The sequence below is a fragment of the Ascaphus truei genome, chromosome 1 (assembly GCF_040206685.1).
Source record: "Ascaphus truei isolate aAscTru1 chromosome 1, aAscTru1.hap1, whole genome shotgun sequence".
NCBI classification, from domain to species: Eukaryota; Metazoa; Chordata; class Amphibia; order Anura; family Ascaphidae; genus Ascaphus; species Ascaphus truei.
This window is the reverse complement of record NC_134483.1, coordinates 550,405,387-550,425,363: the sequence shown is the minus strand read 5'-3', so window position 1 is coordinate 550,425,363 and position 19,977 is coordinate 550,405,387. Positions and strand designations below refer to the sequence as shown.

Here is a 19,977-nt window from a genome sequence, read left to right as displayed (position 1 = left end):
AGCTGCAGGAGAAAAAGTTTCTCATGTTAAAGCTTTTACCTTTTTTACATCAGCCAAGACGTCTCCTGACGCTGCGTTCCACCGCCTGCCCTGTGACACGCAAGCCCTGCGTTCCACCGCCTGCCCTGTGACACGCAAGCCCTGCGTTCCACTGCCTGCCCTGGGACACGCAAGCCCTGCGTTCCACCGCCTGCCCTGTGACACGCAAGCCCTGCACCCGGGGATAGTAACCGGAAATGGCGTGACGTCACTATTAAGGAAATAGTGGCGGGGGGAGATGGGGAGCCAGAGCAGTGAAATGGTGGGAGAGGGGAGCAGTCAGAGGCTTGAGACAGGGGGAGCAGTCAGAGGCTGGGGGAGAGGGGGAGCAGTCAGAGGCTTGAGACAGGGGGAGCAGTCAGAGGCTGGGGGAGAGGGGAGCAGTCAGAGGCTTGAGACAGGGGGAGCAGTCAGAGGCTGGGGGAGAGGGGGAGCAGTCAGGCTGGAGGGGGAGCAGTCAGGATGGAGGGGGAGCAGTCAGAGGCTGAAGGGAGAGGGGGAGCAGTCAGGCTGGAGGGAGAAGAGGGTGCAGTAAGATGCTGGGGGGGAGAAGAGGGTGCAGTAAGATGCTGGGGGGGAGGAGAGGGTGCAGTAAAATGCTGTGGGGGAGGAGAGGGGAGCAGTAAGATGCTGGGGGGAGAAGAGGGTGAGCAGTAAGATGCTGGGGGGAGAAGAGGGTGCAGTAAGATGCTGGGGGGAGGAGAGGGGGAGCAGTAAGATGTCTGGGGGGGGAGAGGGAGCAGTAAGATGCTGGGGGGGGGGGAGGAGAGGGTGCAGTAAAATGCTGTGGGGAGGGAGGAGAGGGGGTGCAGTACGATGCTGGGGGGGAGGAGAGGGAGACCAGTATGATGCTGGGGGGGGGAGGGAGCAGTAAGATGCTGGGGGGGAGGAGGGGGGGAGTAGTAAGATGGTAGGGTGAGGAGAGGGTGCTGTAAGATGCTGGGGCGAGGACAGGGGGTGCAGTAACATGCTGGAGGGGAGGAGGGGGGAGTAGTAAGATGCTAGGGTGAGGAGAGGGTGCTGTAAGATGCTGGGGCGAGGACAGGGGGTGCAGTAAGATGCTGGAGGGTAGGAGAGGGGGAGCAGTATGATGCTGAGGGGGAGGAGGGAGCAGTAAGATGCTGGGGGGGAGGAGAGGGGAGCTGTAAGATGGGGGGGAGAGGGGGTGCAGTAAGATGCTGTGGGGAGGAGAGGGGTAGCAGTAAGATGCTGGGGGGAGGAGAAGGGTAGCAGTAAGATGCTGGGGGAGGAGAGGGGTAGCAGTAAGATGCTGGGGGGAGGAGGGGGTAGCAGTAAGATGCTGGGGGGAGGAGAGGGGGAGCAGTAAGATGCTGGGGGGAGGAGAGGGGGAGCAGTAAGATGCTGGGGAGTAGAAGGTGGAGCAGTAAGATGCTTGGGGGGAGGAGAGGGGGAGCAGTAACATGCTAGGTGGAGAGGGGGAACAGTAAGATGCTGGGGGGAGAGGGGGAACGGTAAGATGCTGGGGGAGAGGGGGAGCAGTAAGATGCTGGGGGGAGGAGAGGGAGCAGTATGATGCTGTGGGGGAGGTGAGGGGGAGCGGTAAGATGCTTGGGGGAGGGGGAGCAGTAAGATGCCAGGGGGAGGAGAGGGGGAGCAGTAAGATGCTGTGGGGGAGGTGAGGGGGAGCGGTAAGATGCTTGGGGGAGGGGAAGGGGGAGCAGTAAGATGCTGGGGGAGAAGGGGTGGCAGTAAGATCTGGGGGGGAGAGTGGGAGCAGTAAGATGCTGGTGAAGTGGTGAAGGAGAGGGGGCAGTAAGGTGCTGGGGGAAGACGGGGGGCAGTAAGATGCTGGGTGTAAAATAGGAGGGCAGTAAGATGATAGGGGGAGGAGAAAGTGATTTCAGCAGGGGAGATGCTGAGACAGATTTAGGAACGAGTAGAGTGATTCTGGCAGCAGCGTTTAGGATAGATTGCAGGGGAGACAAGTGAGAGGCAGGAAGGTCGGAAAGCAGGAGGTTACAGTAATCGAGACGGGAGAGAATGAGGGCCTGAGTCAACGTTTTAGCAGTCGAGTAGCAGAGGAATGGACGTATCTTTGAAATATTGTGGAGGAAAACGCGACAGGTTTTAGATACGTTTGGAATGTGAGGGGAGAATGTGAGAGAGGGGTCGAGTGTGACCCTAGGCAGCGTGCTTGGGCTACAGGGTGAATGAAGGTACTTCCAACAGTAATGTGGAAGGAGGTAGTAGGGCCAGGTTTGTGAGGAAGTATGAGGAGCTCTGTTTTTGCCATTTTGAGTTTAAGGCGGCAGAGGGCCATCCAGGATGATATAACAGAGAGACATTCAGAAACTTTGGTCTGTATAGCAGGTGTATGGTCAGGGGTTGAAAAGTAAATTTGTGTCGTCAGCATAGATGTGATATTTAAACACAAAAGATGTGATTAGGTCACCTAGAGAAAGTGTGTACAGAGAAAAGAGAAGAGGTCACAGGACAGAGCCCTGGGGTACCCCCACAGAGAGATCGATAGAGGAGGAGGAGGTGTTGGCAAAAGAAACACTGAAAGTACGAGGGGTGAGATAAGATCCAGGATAGAGCTTTGTTACGAATACCAAGAGTATGGAGAATGTGAAGATGGGGGTTGTCCACGGTGTCAAATGCTACAGAGAGGTCAAGTAGTAATAGGGATGCAGTGGAAACGTGGGTTGGTCAGCGCACGGGTTTTTTGCTCACAAGATGAAAAGAGAGGATAAAGAACACGTGATTAGTGTTTAATTAGCCAAACAGTACATTAAGCAGTAATAGAGGGTTGTCTACTACAGTTTTTAATAATAAATGCTTGAATAAAAACCTTGAATGAAAACTTTTCATATGTTTAAAAATGGTGTTTTGTGATTAATTAAAATAATCTAAGGTGGGGTTAGTGGGATAAAAAAGGGGGGGTAAGAGCGGGTGATTGAAGGGCTTTAATATAGCCTGCTGTCTGATAGGGTAGTAGTGCTGATTAGCAGAATATGGGGGGCAGTCTTATTTTATCAAAATGCTGCCAGAAGCAATGATTCGCTTCTCCCCCTCTCAATGGAGGCAGTATGCAAGTGACTTATCTCCCGGGTGCCCAATTCTGAAGAAAAAAGGGCCAGACACGGTGAATAAGTAAAATAGAGTTTATTAAGTGCAAAAAACGGCAAACAAGAATAACACTCACGATACAGCTTGGGCAACAGCCCAGCTTCAGCCCGATCGTCCGTTCACGCTCCTCCGACCGGTGTGCTTCCCGTGATCGCGTACGATGGCGGGACCGGAAGGGAGGGCTTACCGGATGTCAGCAGGCTGGCTGGGTCCTTCAGGCAATGGGCTCCGGCAGGGAACTACGCGTTTCGCAGTGATGCTTCGTCAGGTTCCTGCCGGATGCCCTGTGTCTTCCCTTCTTATAGGCTAGAAACCTAGTTAATTGGTTGATTGCAATTAATTAGTGTTTCATAAAATTACATGTTTAAAACGACCTTTTCTTCAATAGTGGGTAAAATACTTGTTGTACATTGACTGTAAAGAGCAATTCAAAAGGAAAGAATGAAGAAAAATGGAAAAAATGCGGATGTATGATTAATACAATGGTGAAAATAAGTTAGACAATTAATTATGCACACATGTTGTCACATTCTGTATAGTAGATTGCTTGGATCCTGATTGTCTCCCAAGTGGGTATGCAATTCAGTAATCAGGACAGTGCACACACATCTTTAAACAGTTTTCTTAAAATGAGTGCTGCTGCTGAAATATATTGTATTGTAACCTTGTGATTAAATCCCAAAGGATGTAAGCATGGCTCTATCATTGGGTGTGACAGCTCTATATCTGGTGGTTGAATAGTTTAAAAATATATAGTTGAAAGGGGGTTATATGATAAAAAGTAGAAGAAAATTTAGAGAAAAAAATTTCCTTGATAGAAATTTCACTTTAAAAATAGCTGATAAAATTTACAATAAAAAAGTGGAATTCATAATAAAATAACTAGTAAAGTTCATGCGTGGCAAATTAGTCGCATCACATGTGTCTTCATTAATAGTATGAATTAAAAAATATGCTGGATTGCCCAGATGACAGAATAAAGGATATTTGTGGAGCTTTTGGTTCCCCCTTGTGGCTTCTTTGAAAAATTATTTTGTGAATTGTAGTGGTGTCTTTATGGTGTATAGTTTTGTATTTAAGACTGTAAAGCGTAAGTGTTCTTGTTTGTGGTGCATCGGGGATTCGATTCCAGGGTCATAGTACTTGGTCGCTCTATAGCTGTGTGTTTAGTGGGTTAAGCTACACAGGTGCAGATATTAGACATATGCTTGTTGGTACAATGGGAAGTAATTTAACACAAATACAAATATTGATGGATCCTCAAAGTTGCGGCGGTGCTGGTACAAGCGAGGGGGAGAGAAAGGAAAGTCAGAAGCGAGAGGAGGAAGAAGAGGGAAAGAGAGAAAACCGAGATCAAAAAGAAGAAGGAGAGAAGAGAAAAAAAAGGAGAGAAGAGAAAAAAAAAAAGGGGAAGAGAAGAGGAAGAAGAGAAAGGAGAAAGAAGAAAAACTTGGTTAGTACATCATGATACAGTAAACCTCGAATAGAATTCATACTTTATTCTAGAAAAGCCCCAATGTCTATATCAATGTTAAGTCCTAGGGGTGCCAGCGTCTTTAATTTGTAGATCCAAAAAGTCTCCTTTTTGGCTAGTTTGGTTAGTCTATCACCCCCTCGTCAGAGGGGGGGGATCTGTTCAATGGCTCTATAGGTGAGGCCGAAGGGATCTCCCTGGTGCTGTACCGAAAAATGTTTGGACACGCTGTGGGTCATTAACTGTCGTCGAATGTTCCCAATATGCTCTAGTATACGAACCTTTAATGGTCGGCTGGTACGGCCGACATACTGTAGTCCACAGGGGCAGTTTAGTAGATAGACTACGTGATCGCTCTTGCAATTGATGAACTGTGCAGTTTTGAATTGTTCACCTGTTACTTGTGATGAGAAGTTCACCTTGTCGCTGGAGCCCTGTTTGCAAGCTTTGCAGGTGCTGCACTTGAAAAAACCTTTTGCTGTTGATAGCCAATTATGTTCCTTTTTGGTGTTGTCTGTTCTGAAGAGACTGGGTGCTAGCTTGGTTTTAATATTATCTGCTCGTTTAAAAATGACCCTTGGTCTTTCTGGGAGGTAATTTTTAAGAGTGTCATCCCCTAGTAGGAGGTGCCAGTGTTTATTTAAGATTTGTTGTATTTTACCTGAATCCTGGCTATATTGGGTTAAAAATGGAGCGTTAAAATCTTCTCTTTGTTGCTTTTGGGATGTTTTAAGAATGTCTGTTCTTTGCAGGAGGCCTGTCTTATTAATGGATTCTTCTAATGTGTTTTTATTGTACCCTTTATTGACAAACCTACCTTTTAGAATATCTGCCTGTTCTCTAAAGACGTTGCTATCACTGCAATTCCGCCTGATTCGGCGGAATTGTCCTGGGGGTATATTGGATAGCCACTTTCTGTGGTGGCAGCTTGTTCGCTGTAGGTAATTATTGCAATCTACCTTTTTAAAGAATGTTTTGGTTTTGAGAGTCTTATTCTCTACATAGATAGTGAGATCTAGGAAGTCTACTGAGACTTGGTTTGTACATGCTGTGAATTTTAAATTTATCTCATTGTTATTGATGTATTCCAGAAAACGTTTCAGATCTACCTCGCTTCCTTTCCAGATGAAGAAGATATCGTCAATATATCTTCGCCATAGCGCCAGATCTGCGCTGAATTTGTGTGGGGACCAAATTTTGTCCTGTTCCCAGATGTCCATAAAAAGATTGGCATAGCTAGGTGCAAATTTTGTACCCATTGCGGTACCGCATTTTTGCAGGAAATGCTTCCCATCAAAGTTAAAAAGGTTGTGTTTTAAAATAAAGTTAATACTTTCTAAAATAAAGGATTTTTGTTCTATGTGCATGTTTGGGTCATTGCTGAGTGTCCTTTGTATGGCTGAAATGCCATCCTCGTGATTGATGGATGTGTATAAGGACGTCACATCACATGTGCATAGTGTGAAATCTGGGCTCCATGTTGTTTGTTCTATCAGATTGATAGTTTGTGTTGTGTCTCTGAGATACGATTTCATCCCCACGACATAGGGTTGTAGGGAAATGTCTATGTATTCTGAAAGTCTTGAAGTGAGAGAGCCTATACCCGAGATGATCGGTCTACCCGGTGGCGCTGTTAGGCTTTTATGTATTTTGGGAAGGAAGTAGAAGATTGGCATCACGGGGAATTTGACATTTAGATATTCATATTCTTTTTGATTTATTACCCCTATTGCTTTACCCTTATCCTATTACCCTAGTAATAGGGATGTCAGTCCTGTGGGGATCCAGCAAACAGGAGCTCAGGTTAAACTTTGTTTTCTTTCTTCTTGGCAATTTTAATAACTCGTGTGAGGTTTGTGTCAGGAACAAGAAACAAGTTACAGAGCAGGACAAGCAGGGGTTCTTCTCTGTCACGAGCTGGTGCGTTTATAGTTGGGATGTCAAGACTGGATATTTTTGAGGATCCCTCTAACTCTGTCTGGGTTTCTCTAATCTGTCTTTCAATGTCTCCTGAGTACTCCTGGCGTTATTCCACATACAGCTATAGCTGACGTTATCACACCTTTAACAGATAAAATACTGAGTTAAATAACGTGTTTTCAATAGCACTACTGTGAAATAACACATTGCGTTAATGGGTGCCATAACCTCTACATCTGTACCAGGCATGGGTACCTTATATAAAAGGTAAGTTTACCACTTAGGTGCTTTTCACCTTCGCCAGTCACATACCGATTGCAATTAGAGACGTGTATTAACCGGACAAGACCGCGAGGCCGAGGTGGGAATTAGAAAACACCGACCATGAGAAGCGAAGTCACGTCCGTGTCACGGTAGACCAGGTCTTACCAACAAATTAATACCGGGATTCTGGACTGAGCAGGACAAGGCGGGTAAAATAAATTGTAATTTATTTCCTTTTAAGACAAACACAAAATACATCACAATTACCGGCAATAAAGACTTACTGGGATGGGGAAACTAAATAAAATGTCCACGGAACGAAACAAAGTCTCTGGACACCCCTGCACGCATGCAAGTGGGTGCGCAATGTAAGCCGTGCGACAATCCTTGGCTAGGGGTGCAACTTGCCACCCCTATATCTCCACCGAAAGGAAAGATTTCGTAATGTCCTTACGGGATTCGTTCGGGAATCCTTAGCTCAAACGAATTCTGGAAGAGGGGCACAATTCTTGGTTACTATGTTGTTAACCCCTCACATTCCGGAACCGCTGACGCTAGAGCTTGGACGTTTCTTGGTAAAGCTTAGATCAATATAACAAAAAACAAACAAAGATGCCCAAAGCTACTTCCAATGTGACAAAAATACACAGTGCAATACCTATATATCTCTTGAAAAAGGGTAATTTAGTTTAACCCTTTGGCCAAAGCGTCTTAAGCCTGCTGCCACTTTCAAGGCATGACCGTAGCAGGTTCTAACACTCACCTTGGTTAAAATTCTTATTTACCTGTATAATTACAGAAAGAATAATCGCATTGGATCTGTCGTAACCTGGCAAAATGAACCTAACCTGCCAGGTTACGACAGATCCAATGCGATCATTCTTCCTGTAATTTAAATTCAATTTAAATTTCTCTTCTCTTGTATTTCTGCTGGGAGGGGAAAACAGCAGAAAGCTCTGGCAGCGTCTGTTGTATGAGTTTGCTTTTGGTTCTGTCCAAGGTAATATAAGGCCTCCAAGATAGAGTTATGGTTCTTGGACCACACAGGCAGCCGCTGGGTCGCTCCCCCGCTGCAGCTCGGCGCACCGTGCTGGAGGCCAAGAGAGAAGGAGGAAAAACAAGTCCGCACCCAATCAGCTCACCAAGGTCTCCGGTGATCCGCTTGCTTTCGAAGGTGCCGGTCTTTCCGCTGTCCCGGCGCTCCTGCTCTGATCCCGGACAAGGCTGCCTCCCGATAGGCCAAAAAGCTCACGTCGCAGCTGCCTCACCAGCCAGTGGCGACCCCCTCAAAACGCAGCTGGACCTGGTCTACGTCAGAAGCTCCTGCACCGGCTTCACTCGTCCCGACGCCAGGCTCCGCCACTGAACGTGCTCCGTCGGCATCACTAGAACAGTCACTTACACCTCGCTCTCACTTATAGGCCCATGATGGCCATCTTGCCCCGGGGTTGTATCGAGTCAGATCTGGGTCTGGATAAATGATCCATACGTCGCCACTTCTCACCAGTACCGGCCTTATTTAGCAGGGGGAACTACTACAGGATCCTCCAATCTAGCGGTGGACCCGATCTCTCCGGGGCAAGTGGGTTTCTTCCCTCTGCTTTGGCGCCGTTCTAGCTGTTCCTCAGGGAGAAAATGGCCACCGTCGCTCTTCAGGCCCTCTTCACAGATTTTCCTCTTGTTTTCTTTTTTCCCCGCCGCATCCTGCTCTGCGGCATGCTGACGGGGCTCTCTTGGCAGGGGATAGAGGGTTGGGCTCCCCTCACTGACATGGCTTTGCGCTGTTGCTCTATTTTAATTATATATATATATATACAGACATACCCCGCATTAACGTACACAATGGGACCGGAGAATGTATGTAAAGTGAAAATATACTTAAAGTGAAGCACTACCTTTTTCTCACTTATCGATGCATGTACTGTACTGCAATCATCATATACGTGTTTAACTGATGTAAATAACGCATGTGTAACATGCTCTATAGTCTCCCCGCTTGCGCACAGCTTCGGTACAGGTAGGGAGCTTTTATTGCTGTTCAGGACGTGCTGACAGGCGCATGCGTGAGCTGCTGTTTGCATATTGGGCGATATGTCCTTACTCGTGAGTGTACTTAAAGTGAGTGTCCTTAAACCGGGGTATGCCTGTATATAGTTAAGTTATGGTGGGTAAAAATAGTGACAAAAACCCTCCACAGCAAAGCATATAGCAAATGGAAATATTACTGTAGTGGAAGTGCTGGGTGATAATGGTGAAAGGCGGGGCTGCAGACCTGTCTAAGACATGCAAATGAGCATACAGTAATATTTCCATTATTTATATATATATATATATATCATACATACATACATACTGTATGTATAAAGACATTGCATGAACAGTTAAAGATAACATGTTATAGGCATATGTAACAGTTACAGACCAGATTAAGATGTGAGACAGCTTTTAGTTTTGAAAGAACTTAGACTGGTGGTGACTTGGAGAGTCTCGGTTAGATTGTTCCAGTTTTGGGGTGCACGGTAAGAGGAGGAACGGCCGGATACTTTGTTGAACCTTGTGACCGTGAACAATCTTTTGGAGTCAGATCTCAGATAAGTGCTGCATGTGGTATGGGTGCTACTTGTTCAAAAAGGCATGTAGTTTGCCCAGAAAGTACAGGCATACCCCGGTTTAAGGACACTCACTTTAAGTACACTCGCGAGTAAGTACATCTCGCTCAATAGGCAAACGGCAGCTCACGCATGCGCCTGTCAGCACGTCCTGAAAAGCAATACCGACTCCCTACCTGTACTGAAGCTGTGTGCAAGCGGGGAGACTATAGAGCCCGTTACAAATGCGTTATTTATATCAGTTATGCACGTATATGACGATTGCAATACAGTACATGCATCGATAAGTGGGGAAAAGGCAGTGCTTCACTTTAAGTACATTTTCGCTTTACATACATGCTCCGGTCCCATTGCGTACGTTAATGCGGGGTATGCCTGTATTTGAACGCAAGACAGGAAAGATAAACTTTGCGCCTAGTCTCAAGTGATGGCCAATTTAGTTCTTTAAGTATTTAGCAGAGATGTGTGCTTGTAGTTACATTGGAGAACAAAGCGACATATTGAATTGTAGAGGGTGCAGAAGATGGTACCAAATGGATCAAGAAAAAGAACCTCCAAATGCATGCACTCTATGATTGTATAGGGCTGATAACGTAAGTATTTAGAAGTTGCAATAGCTCCTATGGCGATATCAGGGTCTTAATAAAAACAAAAACAATAAAATTTTATTACATCAATATACATGACAGTGTGAATTTAATCTAATACCTCTTTTTGGACACTTTAATATTAGGTTTATTGACATATTCTACTATCTCTCGTGATGCTTCATCTTATATGTATATGGGTATATTATAGTATTATAGATTTGTTGTTTCAGTTGGGCATTTGTGTGCACACCATTTCATTTATCTTTGTTTTTATTGGTGGCCAATATAGTATTGATCTCTCTTTTTTTCAATTGTATAATATATGTCTGCGCAATTTGATTAATTTCATAAGACACACTTATACTTTGGATAGTAGTTTTTTGGTCATCATTTTAATTGTTTTTTAACTTTACGTTCATGTTGTGGGTGTGTGATGGTATGCACCTGTTGCTCATTTATTTTGGGCTACAGATACAGGTGCTCCAATTCACACACACTATAATAGAGTGTTTGTCATGCAAACGGATCACTCTTTGACAAAGGCCTGACGGGCTGAAACGCGTCAGAGGATCCGTTTGCACACTGTGCCAATAAAGATTTTATCGTCACTACATCAGCCTTCTCGTATCTCTTCATCTCGGCTGTGCTGCGTCGATACCTCCTGGGGGAGGATCTCCATAGCATTGCTGACCATCGTCAGCACTCCGGGCTGTTGCTGGTATTCTACTGGTGCCCCTACTGAACCCGGAAGTCCCGACACTGCCGCCGGTCACATGACCACCCACCGCGACGGAGTGGGTGCAGGGTTGGCGGCTGGAAGAGGTGTCGGCTGCTCGCGGCGATACACTACATTGATCCAGTATTTCCTACTATACAGAGGAGTCACTGCAGGAGGACCGGCGGTTCCACAAAAGACACGAGGACCTGGATGTTACGGTGCCATCAACCCCTCTCGTGAGTGATCTTGTCTGTCTCTACACTATTGATACTTGATACCAGCCAACTGTTGTGAAGGACTGTGTTTATATACTCACCTGTTTGGGGCTTGCCATAACCGGTGTCCCATGATTATTTTCATAATACCATGCAACAGCTTTGAACATTTCTGAGCGCCTGGTGGGTTAACACATTGTTTACCCGTTACATATATTTATTTTTAAGTATGCTTCACTGTAAATATTTATTCACCATTTAGTTCATGTTCTAATTACTGCCATTATTTTAACTTGTGTATTAAAAGTTAATTTTTATAGTGTTACCATTAACCCATATCATAATCGAGTGCAATCTATACAGAGACTTTCCCTTGTGTGATTCTTCTCTGTATCCGCTCTTAGTGCCCCTTTTTATCCAATTACTTCAGTATACTCGCTGAACAAGGAGATTCTAGCTATTCTAGTTACATTGGAGGACAAAGCGGCGTATTGAATTGTAGAGGGTGTCAAGTTTGCTAGGGTGAGTTTGGGGTGGTGTGCCATATACTATGTCCCATCGTCTATAATTGGCATTAGCATCTGCTGTGTGATGCACTTCCTGACGAGCAGACTTTAGGGAGGATTTGTTCATATATAGTACCTAGTTTGGCATAGAATTGGGATATCGGGGTATCAATATGCAGCCCAAATGTTAAATGGGAGTCAAACCATATTCCCAGATATTTAAAACTAGTGACAGGGACTAGGATGGTATTAGAGTTGGTTCTGATCTGTCATTGGTAGCTTTAGAAATTTAGCCATAGTCCCAAATACCATTTGTTACAGTTTTGTCAGTGTCAGAAATCCAATTTTCAAGTCTCAAAAATCAGGATTGAAGTATGTGTTCAAGGTCAGAGAGGTGGGGACTGTCTGCATATAAGATTGTATCTGTGCCGGGAGGGGGTAACCAGGCTATATAATAAAGGTCACCTATTTGGTTACCCCTGCTCTGTGTATAAGGGTCCAAGAGAGTTAGCTCTTGGACCCAGTAACATTGTATGATCACATTGTACTATATGGATGTAGCCGTGACCCCTTATTCACCCTGAAAGAGCGGGAGGTTGCGTCTGCACAGAGGGAGTTGCAAAGCCCGCGAAGGAGGAGAGTGCCAATTGGTGGGAGGTAGCAGACCCTTGTCCCAGCAGCCCCGCGGGGAGGGTCAGCTGAGAGAGTTGAGCCAATGGGCTGCGGAGGTGGAGTAGATATAGGGAGGTGGTTGCACGCACGTGGAGGAGAGCTGGTTGGAGAGGAGACGGAGTGTCTGTGTAGGGGAGGTTGATCCACGCTGGCCATGTGCCCCAGGCCCAGTTAGCCCTGAGTCACGGTAGAGACAAGCTGAGCTAGGGATCGCCCTAGTGAGGTTCCTGTTCCCGTAGTATCTTTAGACCTTGATCAGGACTATGCTATCGAGTGGGAGGTCTGGGCTCAGACCCCGCTTGTTGTTGCCGGATTCCGGGTGCGTGCGCCCCAGACCCTCGAGAGGGAGAGAACGGTGTCGACGTACAGAGACCATTTGTGAAGAACGTAGCAGTCCCGGGCACTGGAGTGCTCGGCAGGTATTTCAACAAGTGCACCAATGGTACCAATTATTCATTCGAGACACAGTGGCTGCACAGTCACCCATACACACATATAGTTGCCTACAGTGAGCGGGAGGACTAATCCGTTAAGGATTGGACACGAGTGGGATTACCCGGTGGAGGGTTTGGGGGGGGGGGAGTGTTGGCGTCCGCCGTGGCGCATGATTGTGTTGGCGTCCGCCGTGGCGCAAGATAGTGTTGGCGTCCGCCGTGGCGTGTTATAAAGTGTATCTACTGGGATGTTATGGTATGTACCTAAATGTGAGCTTTGTCTGCAAGTAAAGGAGGTTGGTTATAGTATTTGGCTGTGTGAGTGTAATTCTTACATATACGTCCTGCGAAGACCCACTCCCCCGTTGGCGGGAGCTGTCGCAGGTGGAGGCGCTGCACCCGTTATAGATATTGCGCACCCCAGGCTCTCCGTGGCAGAGACTTAGGCCCTGCGAGCCTACAGGTAACACAGCACAGAGTAGCGGCTTTTTAGCGATAGGAAGCAGGGCTACATTTGGAGGCGCTGCTGAGAGCTTAGACCTGGGGTGCCCCTCGAACCTAAATTGTTATCACCATGGCCCTGCCTACTCGTCACGAGATACGAGACTAGGCCCGCCAAGTATACACGCCTACCCGTCGCGCCGTAGCGCTGGCTCGAGTGCCCGTGGCCTTACCCTTAGAGACTTTACAGACGGCCTTGCGACAACTCCCGGGCTTTGCCAAAGCTCACCTGGTAGATGTACTTGTAGATCACGACTCTAAATGGAATACCTTGCTTGTGGACTGTTGGCGCAACCTGGTAGCACTCGAATCTGCCGTTCCTCAATTTCTGGCCCTGCCCGATGCACCGCCAGGCGGTAGTCCTTTTGTCTACCCCCTCCGAGATCCCCTCGTATGTCCGCTGGATGAGGACGACTCCACCCTCCCTTTTGCTCACTATGCCGCAAGCGACGTCGGTAGTTGCCAGTCCGTATCTAGTTATCCAGGGTCAAGCGCCTCCGCTGAGGCTGGAGTGAGTAGTAATATGCTGCGAAACTCAATGACAAGATAGACCAGTTATCCGGCCCCCCCAGTTTACCGCCGCTAGTCGAAGCGCTTACATTAGCCACCCACGCCCAGAACTACCGGAAGCTAAAAGCCTTCTCGGGACCCTCCCTGTGCCTACCGGGGAAGATGGGGTAGAAACTTGGAAAGAACACACGCGGGGAGTAATGGAAGAGTGGTCATGCACCGATGTGGTAAAAAGACAGAGACTCATGGAGTGCCTGCGGCCCCCAGCGGCACCCTGATCAGTATACACCGCGAGCAATACCCCGATCTAACCTCCCGCTTGATGATAGACTTCCTGGCAGAAGCCTATAGCGCGAAAGAGGATGATGGTGCGTTGTGGGCCAAGTACTATGCCATAAATCAAAGGGAGGGGGAAGAGCTGTCCGCCTATATACACCGCGTGCAAATATCCCTCGGGCCGTTGCTGCATTATAAATATGTGCTGCCCTCACAGATGGATGAATATCTCCGTAAGCAGTACCTCCGCAGATCCAGTCCTACTCACCCAATAGCCAGCATGATCCGTGATCACCTCACCCGGGGGCCCCCCCCTTCGTTCATCCAACTCCTGCAACAGGTGAAAGAGCACGAGACGCATCTAATGCTGCACTCCCTTCAGAAGCCGAAAACTAGCGGTAGCACTAAACCCAAAGGAGGTACTGAAAAGGAGGAGCCACCGGACAAGCCTGGCTCAGAGAAACCGCATTACGCGGGACGGTCGTCACCTCCGCATGATCGCTGGGCTACCCCCAGAGATATTTCATGCTACAAATGTGGGAAGAGGGGGCATCTATCCTACGACTGTCGCCTGGGCACTTCTCGACACCGGAGTCCCTCCCCCAAGAAGTTCTCGCCCCAGGCTATGGTCTGCGGGGTGTATGCGACAGATACCGACAAGGCCGGGACCCCCTCCGGAGGGGCAGAAGATGGTAGCCGGGTGGGACCTGTAGCGTTGATCCGGGTCCTAGTGGATGGAATCTACTCCTCTGCACTACTAGACACCGGATCCCAAGTCACCATCATATACAGAGGGTTCTATGATCGTCATCTTCAAAAGCGGCTGCTGCGACCGGCTGACCACATCAAGTTGCGCGGGCTAAGCAATGACGACTACCCCATCGATGGGTTACTGACAGTGGATCTGGAAATACAACAGCTCAACACGGGAAAATCTCACCCCATGAAGGTGGATGCCTTGGTGTGTCCGGAACCCAGAGACACCCCCTTGTACCCTATTATACTCGGTACCAATGCTGATATTGTGCAAGCGGTCATCCGGGCCTATCTACACGAGACTAAAGAGCTCCCCATGTCAAGCCTACAGCTGCAATTGGTTCAAGCAGACCCAGCCCTGCCCCCCTCTCCTTCGGATGACTACGGGCTGTTGTTCTGCGGACGGAGGCATTTGACACGACTTTTCCCTGGAGAAACGCAAAGAATTCCCGCTTGGTGTGCTTATGCGGAGCGCCTAGCCGAAGACCAGCAATTCTCACTAGAGAGTACCCCAGGGGAGGATGTACGGCGAGGGTATCGGCTCATACCCGAATTCCGCCATTGGCATGCCGCCATTCCTCGACGGATTGACGTGATGGTACATAATCTATCGCCCTTCCCCCTGGCCATAGATGTGGGGCAACGGATAGGGAGGATTTATCCTGCCAGTTCGGTTGAGGAAGCCATGCAAGTAAACACAACCCGAATGGAAGAGACAGGGACAGCCCTAGACTTCGATTTTGGCTCATCCGAGTTGCCAGGAGCCTGGAAGGAGCGGTTACGGGTGCAACAGGAACAGAGACGATCTGTATTCTCTACCGGGGAAATGGATGTGGGGTGTAGTCGCAACGCCCAGCACACCATTGGGATGACGGATGAGAAGCCCTTCAGAGAGCGTTCTCGCCGACTCGCTCCCAGGGATGTGGAGGATGTGAGGGCGGCTATCAATTACATGGAAGCCGCCGGGATTGTCAAAGAATCCCGAAGTCCCTACGCCTCTCCTATAGTAGTCGTGAGAAAGAAAAATGGAACCGTGAGACTGTGTGTAGATTATCAGACGCTGAACAATCGGACGGTGCCAGACCAGTATAACCTCCCCCGCATAGAGGAGATCCTCGATACCTTACACGGGAGCCAGTGGTTCAGCGTACTGGACCTACGGTCCGGGTACTATCAAGTCCCTATGAGCCCCGAGGATCAAGAAAAGACAGCCTTCGTCTGCCCTCTGGGGTTTTATCAGTTCACACGAATGCCCTAAGGCATATGCGGGGCACCAGCCACCTTCCAGCGGTTAATGGAGAAGACGCTGGGGGACCTCAACCCCCGAGAATGCCTGGTGTACCTGGATGACATCATAGTCTTCGGGAAAACCCTGGAAGTACACGAGGTCCGTCTCTTGAAGGTACTGGATAGACTGTCCCAAGAAGGCCTCAAACTCTCTCTCTGGACAAATGCCGGTTCTGCCGGACCTCAGCGACGTACGTAGGACACATAGTGTCCGGCGAAGGAATTGCCACTGATCCCGCCAAAATAGAAGCTGTCGTCAACTGGCCTCGCTCGGAGAATGTGGGGGTGTTGCGCTCGTTCCTGGGATTTTGTGGCTACTATCGCAGATTTGTGGAGGGGTACTCACGTAGGGCCAAAGCCCTCAACAGCCTGCTCAGAATATACCCGTCGGAGGCGGGCCAGAAGACCAACTCTGCCAGACAGCCCTTCGGGGATAAATGGACCACCGAGTGCGACCAAGCCTTCCACGACTTGAAGCAGAGCCTGACGGCTGCTCCGGTCTTGGCCTACGCCAACCCCGACCAACCCTACATCCTACACATGGACGCCAGTCTGAGTGGCCTTGGGGCCGTGTTGCATCAAAAATATCCTGAGGGGTTGCGACCCGTAGTGTATATCAGCTGTAGTCTCACGGCCAGTGAGCAGAATTATCCGGTACACAAGCTCGAGTTCTTGGCCCTTAAGTGAGCCATAGTGGACAAACTTCGGGACTATCTGTATGGGGTGTCGTTCGAGGTACGCACCGACAACAATCCTCTCACCTACATCATGACCTCCGCCAAACTTAATGCAGCTGGACATCGCTGGTTGGCTGCGCTCTTCCATTACAATTTCACCTTGAAATACAAACCTGGGCCCTTGAACATTGGAGCAGATGCCTTCTCGAGGCGACCGGGGTTGACCCCTACACCCGACGGAGATCAATGGGAAGAGATTCCTGGGCCAGGGATAAGAGCGCTCTGTTGCACGGCCGCCATCATAGATGAGCAAGTAGCCTTTTCGGAATTGTGGGTAGCCGACTCTCTAGGGTGCGCCTCTACCGCTATACCCGAAGCCTATCATGACCCGAGTGGAATGCATGTTACCCCCGATCAAATCATCGCCTGGAAGGATATGGTACGTTACCAAGAACAAGATCCGGTTGCCGGGACTATCCGTGATGCCATTCGACAAAATCGACGGGGCCTACTTCGCCAGACTCCGGGGGATGTCGGAGGTATACTGATGTGGGAGGCGGACAAATTTGAAATTCAAGATAGGCTGTTGTACCGAGTGGTGAAATATCATCACCACCCGGGTCGCCGACAACTAGTGTTGCCAAAAAGACTACAGTACTTAGTGTTGAAAGCTCTCCATGATGAACACGGACATCTGGGGGTAGATAAGACTTTTAGACTAGTGAGAGATAGAATTTTTTTTTTTTTGGCCAAAAATTAGAGAATCCGTGGAGCATCACTGTCGTAGGTGTGCGGTGTATCCAACGCAAGACTCTGCCCACTAGAGCTGCCCCCATGGGCCACCTAAAAAGTACAGGACCTATGGATTTAGTCTGTATGGACTTATTGTGCATCGAGCCCGACACCCATGGCATAGGGAACATGCTGGTCATCACTGATCATTACACCCGCTACGCCCAGGCCTTTCCGACCAAAGATCAAAAAGCCATTACGGTGGCTAAGGTACTCTGGGAGAAGTATTTCATGCATTATGGGCTTCCTCAACGTCTGCACTCCGACCAAGGACGGGACTTTGAAAGTAAGCTAATAAAAGAATTGCTGAACCTCCTACACATCAAAAATTCCCGTACTACCCCTTACCACCCAGAAGGGGATGCTTTACCCGAACGTTTCAATCGCACTCTGCTGGACATGCTGGGCACGCTAACCGGTGTAGAGAAGACTAAGTGGAGTCGCCATGTGGAGACTCTTGTCCATGCTTATAATTGCACCCGACACGAATCTACCGGGTTCTCGCCCTACTTCCTCATGTTCGGCCGTGAAGCCCATTTACCAGTGGATATACAGTTGAGAGTCTCCACCGATGGGGTACACAATACTACCCATTTTCGCTATGTACAAAGATTACAAGAGAACCTACAGAAGGCCTATGGGCAAGCCGAGAGATCCACTGAAAAACTGAATACCGGGAACAAAAGGCGTTATGATCACAAAGTGAAACATAGAGACATTAAACCTGGTGATGCCGTACTTCTCCGCCACCTGGGAGTACCGGGAAAACATAAGTTGGCTGACCAATGGCGGGAGGGGGTGTACGAGGTGATTTCTCAATTGCCTGGCCTTCCAGTCTACCGCATCAAAGACTCGGAGGGTCGGATAAAGACATGGCATCGTAATCATCTGCTCCCTATTCCCCAAATAGAAGAAGGAGACTTGGAGTGGCCTACATCTCCCCTGAGTGGGGAAATGTCATCAGGAGAAAAAGTCGGGAATGAGGAAAGTCTGGAAGATCCACAGGAAGGAACCTCTCAAAGGGGCCTTCCGGCCGCGGGGGCATCTCCCGGAGGAGCTACGGGCAAAGAGCCCCTTGGCCCAACGACGCCAATGAGTCAGCCGCTAGATCCACAGAGCCCGTGCTTTGTGCCACAAAGAGACTTTATAGATATACCCAGCCCCTCAAGGGCAGAGCTGGAAATACCCGATGAGAATTGCTACTCTCCTGAAGAGGTAGTTGAAGAACCAATTCGCAAAAGCCAAAGAGCTGGTCAACCTCCAACGAGGCTGGCTTATGATCACTTTGGGGCACCCCATTATGAGGCTCAGCAGTGGGCTCGCAATTGCGTCCAATCCGTTATTATCATGTTCAGTGAGATGTACAAGTTGATTTAGAGACCTATGTATTAGCGTTTTTTCTTTATATAATTGGTTGTATTGTTATCGTTGTCCAAGCGGGGACGTTGGAATCCACAGGGGGGAGGATGTAGCCGTGACCCCTTATTCACCCTGAAAGAGCGGGAGGTTGCGCCTGCACATAGGGAGTTGCAAAGCCCGCGAAGGAGGAGAGTGCTAATTGGTGGGAGGTAGCAGACCCTTGTCCCAGCAGCCCTACGGGGAGGGTCAGATGAGAGAGTTGAGCCAATGGGCTGCGGAGGTGGAGTAGATATAGGGAGGTGGTTGCACACACGTGGAGGAGAGCTGGTTGGAGAGGAGAGGAGACGGAGTGTCTGTGTAGGGGAGGTTGATCCGGCGCTGGCCATGTGCCCCAGGCCCAGTTAGCCCTGAGTCACGGTAGAGACAAGCTGAGCTAGGGATCGCCCTAGTGAGGTTCCTGTTCCCGTAGTATCTTTAGACCTTGATCGGGACTATGCTATCGAGTGGGAGGTCTGGGCTCAGACCCCGCTTGTTGTTGCCGGAGTCCAGGTGGGAGCGCCCCGGACCCGAGAGAGAGAGAGAGAGAGAACGAACGGTGTCGACGTACAAAGACCCTTTGTGAAGAACGTAGCAGTCCCGGGCACTGGAGTGCTCGGCAGGTATTTCAACAAGTGCACCAATGGTACCAATTATTCATTCGAGACACAGTGGCTGCGCAGTCACCCATACACACATATAGTTGCCTACAGTGAGCGGGAGGACTAATCCGTTAAGGATCGGACACGTGGTGGGATCACCCGGTGGAGGGTTTGGGGGGGAAAGTGTTGGCATCCGCCGTGGCGCATGATTGTGTTGGCATCCGCCGTGGCGCAAGATAGTGTTGGCGTCCGCCGTGGCGTGTTATAAAGTGTATCTACTGGGATGTTATGGTATGTACCTAAATGTGAGCTTTGTCTGCAAGTAAAGGAGGTTGGTTATAGTATTTGGCTGTGTGAGTGTAATTCTTACATATACGTCCTGCGAAGACCCACTCCCCCGTTGGCGGGAGCTGTCGCAGGTGGAGGCGCTGCACCCGTTATAGATATTGCGCGCACCCCAGGCTCTCCGTGGCAGAGACTTAGGCCCTGTGAGCAGGTAACACAGCACAGAGTAGCGGCTTGCTAGCGATAGGAAGCAGGGCTACATGTAGTTAAACCATTTCTTGTGTTTATCCCTTTCCGGCCATGCCATCAAGCAGGGATTGCTAGTGTATGAGTTTCAAGGTTTTTTTTTACAGAGGAACCGTTGA

General features: G+C 48.9%; 1 protein-coding gene across 2 annotated transcripts in view; it reads right to left on the bottom strand.

Moving 5' to 3' along the window:
* Positions 1-171, bottom strand: part of LOC142468166 (oocyte zinc finger protein XlCOF8.4-like) — a 50,073-nt gene extending 49,902 nt beyond the window's left edge. For both annotated transcript variants that reach the window (XM_075574373.1, XM_075574392.1), the window contains exon 1: positions 40-171. The gene's annotated coding sequence lies outside the window, so the exon portion shown is untranslated. The remainder of the gene's footprint in view (positions 1-39) is intronic.
* Positions 172-19,977: the final 19,806 nt, after the last annotated feature.